Below are 6,000 nucleotides of genomic sequence, written 5' to 3'. Positions count from 1 at the left end.
AGTCGTGACCACAGGATAAAACCCATGGAATTTAATTGTAATAAGTTAGTATTTTAAAATTAATTAAGTACGGCAACAAGAATTTCTTAAAAAAAAAAAATTCTTTTTATATTATTTAAGGAATTGAAAATGAAAAAAAAAAAAATGGGCTCGAATTCTCGTGATTTTATTGAGTCCAAAAGGCCAATTGTTGGTGATAGTGGACAAAAAGCCATCCATCCCTTTGTTGTTCCCGAGTCCATCCATACTTTCTCTCGCTGTTTACTTTCTCTCGCTGTTTCACTTTTTTTTAAAGTGAATTCACATGAAAAAGTTATGTTTAAAAAAGAAATGAAAAAAATACAAACAAATGATTATTTTTACTTTTTGACATAAGACAATTGATTAAGAAACACCATAATCAATTACTTTTGTCCACAAATGCGGTTAAAGTGTATTTCTCTCCAATTTTACAAAAATAAAAATTTGTTCCCTAATAATCTGTCTTTCACACCTAATTTTTTATTTATTACCTATTTCTACTCTCATTAAACAAAATTTTTCACTTTTTAAATATTCTAAATTATTTTTAAATCACAATATTTTAAGTAAGGTTGTGCAAAACTTCAAAGACCCCTATTCATTTCTTATTATAAAGTTAAAACCCATTTCCAATCATCAATAGTTTCAATTAAAAAAAATCATAAAAAGCTTAATAAACCTAACCATTCACACTAAATTTGTATTTGTGAGAATCCAATCACGAACTTTGTTAGAAGTGATTAAAACATTATAAATACCACCCCTTGTACTGAAATATAATATACAGAATAAGAATTCCTTTTTCTCCCACTTTACGTTTTCCTCTGATACTCTCTCTTTCACGTGTGGGTGTGGCTTTGCTCTAACAAACTGGTATCCAGAGCATAGGTTCCGATTAAGGGATTTTTTGAGACACGATGGGTTCAACTGGTACGAATTTTCCGGCAAACCTTCCCGTTCTCAATGGAAAGAACTGGGATCGGTGGCGTGTGCAGATGAAGGCGATTCTGGGTTATCAAGAGGTTGCAGAAATCGTCGAAGAAGGCTATCCAACGCTCACCAAAGACTCGACAGATGCACAGAAGGCGCTTTACAGAGAAAATAAAAAGAAAGATTGTAAAGCAACCTTCTTGATTCATCAATGTGTTGATGAGGCACACTTTGAGAAGATTGCAGGTGCTGCAACTTCGCAAGAAGCGTGGAAGATTCTGGAGAAATGCAGTGAAGGAGCAGAGCAATTGAAGAAGGTGAGATTGCAGACGATGAGGCGTCAATACGAATTGATGCAAATGGAGAATAATGAAAAGATAGCTGAGTTCTTCAACAGAATCATCACCCACACGAATGCTATGAAGAACTGTGGAGAGAAAATCACAGATCAAACAATCGTAGAAAAGATTCTGAGAACACTCGATCCCAAATTTGACCACATTGTTGTGGCCATTGAAGAATCAAAGAAGCTCGAGGAATTGAAGGTAGAGGAACTTCAAGGTTCTCTTGAGGCACATGAGCAGAGACTCATTGAAAGAGGTTCAGTGAAGTCTGATGATCATCAAGCACTGCAAGCTCAAACCTCAAAGAAAGGACGTTACAACTCCAAAGGAAACTTCAGAGGACGAGGCCGTGGGAGAGGATTCAGAGGTGGCTTTGAAAAAAATAATCAAAGTCAAGACCAAGGAAAGATTGAACAAGATCAACCAGAAAACTCAAATAGAAGAGGGAGTTTCAGTAATTGGCGAGGAGGAAAGAAAAAGGTAATCGATAGGAAAAGAATTAAATGCTTTAATTGTAATCGAATTGGACATTTTTCGGCAGAATGTGAAGCTGCACCAGGTCGCACAGATCAACGGGGGAGTCAATCACATGGTGATTATCAAGCACACATGGCCAAAGAAGATAATGAAGCGAATCTTGAAGAACAACCGTTGATGTTGATGATGATCACCAATCCAGAATCTTATAACAATGAAGAATGGTACATAGATTCTGGATGTTCCAATCATATGACCGGGCATCGAGATTGGTTTGTCAATTTCGATCCAAAGAAAAAGAGTACTGTAAAATTTGCAGACAATAGAGCCACTCAGGTTGAAGGTTCTGGAAATGTATTAGTCAAAAGAGAAGATGGAAGACAAACAGTGATTACAGAAGTACTGTATGTTCCTGGAATGACCACGAATCTGATCAGTCTGGGTCAACTTCTGGAGAAAGGATGCTCAGTAAACTCAGTTAAAGGCTTTCTAGAAATCTATGACAAAACAAAGAGATTGGTGATGAAAGCTCCATTGGCCAAGAACAGAACCTTCAAGGTAAGCCTAAACACCATTGAATCACAATGTCTTTCCGCTGCTATGTTGTCAGATGATTCATGGTTATGGCACCGTAGACTAGGCCACTTAAATTTTAGAGATTTGAGTCTCTTGAAATCCAAGGAAATGTTAACTGGTCTTCCTTCAATTAAAATTCCCAAGAAAATATGTGATAACTGTTTGATCAGCAAACAACCCAGGAACTCTTTCAGCAATTTTACAGCTTCTAAGGCTAATGAAGTACTGCATGTTGTTTACTCAGATGTTTGTGGACCGATTGACACTCCATCATTAGGTGGAAATAGATATTTTGTTTCTTTTGTTGATGACCTGAGCAGGAAGGCATGGCTCTACCTAATCAAAGCCAAGAGTGATGTGTTCAGCATCTTTAAAGATTTCAAGGCTTTGGTGGAGAAGCAATCTGGAAAATGCATTAAAATTCTGAGGACAGATGGTGGAGGAGAATTCACATCTGGAGAATTTGAAGGTTTCTGCAAGGAGCATGGTATAGTTCATGAAGTAACTGCTCCTTACACTCCCCAGCATAATGGCATTGCAGAAAGAAGGAACAGAACAATCTTGAACATGGTCAGAAGTATGCTTAAAGAGAAGAATCTTCCTCATAGTTTTTGGGGTGAAGCAGCCATGACAGCTGTGTATGTTCTGAATAGGTGTCCAACCAAAAGGCTTGGCTCCATGGTTCCAGAAGAAGCCTGGTCGGGAAGCAAACCTTCAGTTAAGCATCTCAGAATTTTTGGATCTCTATGCTACAGACATGTTCCTGATCAAAGGAGAAAGAAGTTGGATGACAAGAGTGAGGCAATGATTTTTGTTGGATACAACTCTACTGGTTCATACAAGCTATTCAATCCCAAGAATCAGCAAGTCCTATTTAGTAGAGATGTCTACTTTGATGAATCAAGTTCATGGGCAGAGTTTCAGTCTACTTCTGATATAATACCAAAGTTTCAGTTTGAATGGAAAGATGAGGATCTAGTTGGAGAGACACATCAAGAAGTGGTCAACAGTGAACTTCAAATGGTGGCTGACAGACCTACAAGAGTCAGGAGTTTTCCATTAAGACTCAGTGATTATCAGATTTATCATGATAGTGCAATTACTGAGGAAGGTGATTTGGTTCAGCATATGGCACTTTTGACAGACATGGAACCCATTACGTTTGAGGAAGCTATCTCTAAGGAAGTGTGGAGATCAGCAATGGAGGAAGAATTGAAGAGCATTGAGAAAAATGATACCTGGGAAATGGTGAATTTACCTCAGAATAAAAAGGCTATTGCTGTTAAATGGGTTTTCAAAACTAAATTCAAATCTGATGGGTCAATTGCCAAACACAAGGCTAGGCTGGTGGCAAAAGGCTTCATGCAGAAGGAAGGGATAGATTACTCAGAGGTGTTTGCTCCTGTAGCTAGATTGGAGACTGTGAGGCTGATTGTTGCTTTGGCTAGTTGGAGGAACTGGAAGCTGTGGCAGCTAGATGTTAAGTCAGCATTTTTAAATGGGCCACTTGATGAAGAAGTTTTTGTGACACAACCTCCTGGTTTTATATGTAAAGGTAAAGAACTGAAAGTCTTGAGATTGAAGAAGGCCTTGTATGGCTTAAAGCAAGCACCAAGGGCGTGGAACAAAAGGATTGACTCTTTTCTCACTGGTTTTGGCTTTCAGAAATGCTCAGTTGAGCATGGTGTGTATATCAAAACAGTAAGTGAAACTGAGATATTGGTATTGTGTTTGTATGTTGATGATTTACTCATCACTGGTAGCAGTTTGACCGCTATTGAGTCACTCAAGCAAGGTTTGAAGAGTGAATTTGAGATGACTGATCTAGGCATCCTGTCCTATTTTCTGGGAATTGAATTTGCCTACACCGAGAAAGGCATCTTTATGCATCAAAGGAAGTATATGTCCGAAGTTCTGAAGAGGTTTAAGATGCTGGGGTGCAAACCAGCAGAAACTCCAGCTGAATTGAATGTGAAGCTTGATAAGAGCGAAGATGAAGGCTCTGTTGATGGAACTATGTTCAGGCAAATTGTTGGTAGCTTGAGATTTATTTGTCACAGCAGACCAGAAATAGCTTTTAGTGTTGGTTTGGTCAGCAGATTTATGAGTGATTGATGGAAAACTTGTTGGAGACCCGGATTGATGTTGAGTTTCCTTCAAGCTCCTCCCTAGACCTTGAACTCCTTGATTCTTCCTATGCTTGGTTAAGGCTTCCTATGGAGGAGGAAGCCTTAAGGCCACCACAGTTGGTGGAGGAACACTCCCAAGAGGCGCCACTCCTTGGAGAAGAGATAAGCCCCTTCAATTCTCACCACACTCTTCTATGAAGGGATAAGAGAATTGGATGCACTCAAAGAGGTTTAGGGACTTTTGGAAGAGAGAAATCTGAACTCTATTCAGAAAATACAATCTCAATTATCACAAAAGTGTTTTACAAAGAGGGAAAAACGAAAATATAGGAGTAGGAAGCTTGGAGAGTAAGCTAGTCTTAACCATGGTTCACTAGGAACCATGGTAAGGTCTAGCTAACCACCCATGGTCTAGAGGCTTGGAGTGCAAGCTACTCACTTAGCTTGATTGGTAAGCAAGCTAAGGAGAAGCTTGTGCTTCAAGCTTCCAAGCTTGAGAAGAACCAAGCAATTTGGCCAAGTGTGAACACAATTGTGAACACATCTAGGTGGGCGGCCTTTTGGACTTATTTTACTCCAATCACGTTTGAAAATGGTTAATTTAGTTTAGTTAGGTTCATTCAATGTGAATGGAACCTAGCTAAATCAAATCTATGAAAAATTAGGAGTAAAATGAGTCCAATATGTAAATTTTAGCCTAGGACCACCTTTGGCTAAATTGCTAGGAGCACTCTCTAGCTTACTAAGGTCACTCTCTATTTTGCTAATGCCACTCCTACTAGAAAAACTAAGAAAATAATGTATTTCTAGGTTAGGTTAAATGGAGTCAAAGTGTCCAAGTAACCTACCCTAGAAACAATATACAATAGCTACTAAAAAGGAAATAAAGTGCCTCACAAATACAAAGGCAAAAATACACCTATACAAGTATCTACTATATACAAGGTACAAGAAAACAACTATACAAGTATGTACAATGGAAACTTAAGAGAATAATAAGAGGAACTATAATCAATGCTCATGATGAGCAAAGGTCTTTGAAGCACCTCCTCTTTAGAAGTCTTCTCTAGCTTCCTAACCATGGACCTAGTTAAAGGCCCAATGGTCTTCATGGGTGAGCCTCCTTGGATCAACCTTCACCTTTCTTGGTCTTACCTCTTCCAAATGGATCCTTGGGGATTAGATTTCCATCATACCCTCCCCCTTCGAAAGGATTTGTCCTCAAATCCCGTGGTCCTTCCACAAGGATAGCATCACCTAGAAAAATAATAAGCAAAGCATTAGTAATAAAATATGCATATAATACATGTGGAAAGTGCACCGTATGAGGAATCCCTTCTATAGTACTACCAAGGGTTCTTAGACTTGGATGGATGGGTTCTCTAAGCATAAGAATAGGATCCTCACTATAGTGTAGTCTAAGTGTAAAACTAAATCCAAAAGATGTTAAAGTACTAAAACTATAAGAAACTAATGAAGTAGTCCTATATACTAAGATATCTTGCCTAAAGTACCCTATGTGG

This window comes from Cajanus cajan, chromosome 1, assembly GCF_000230855.2.
Source record: "Cajanus cajan strain Asha chromosome 1, NIPB_CcT2T_4, whole genome shotgun sequence".
NCBI lineage: Eukaryota > Viridiplantae > Streptophyta > Magnoliopsida > Fabales > Fabaceae > Cajanus > Cajanus cajan.
The sequence above is the reverse complement of the archived record's forward strand: the minus strand, read 5'-3'. Positions refer to the sequence as shown.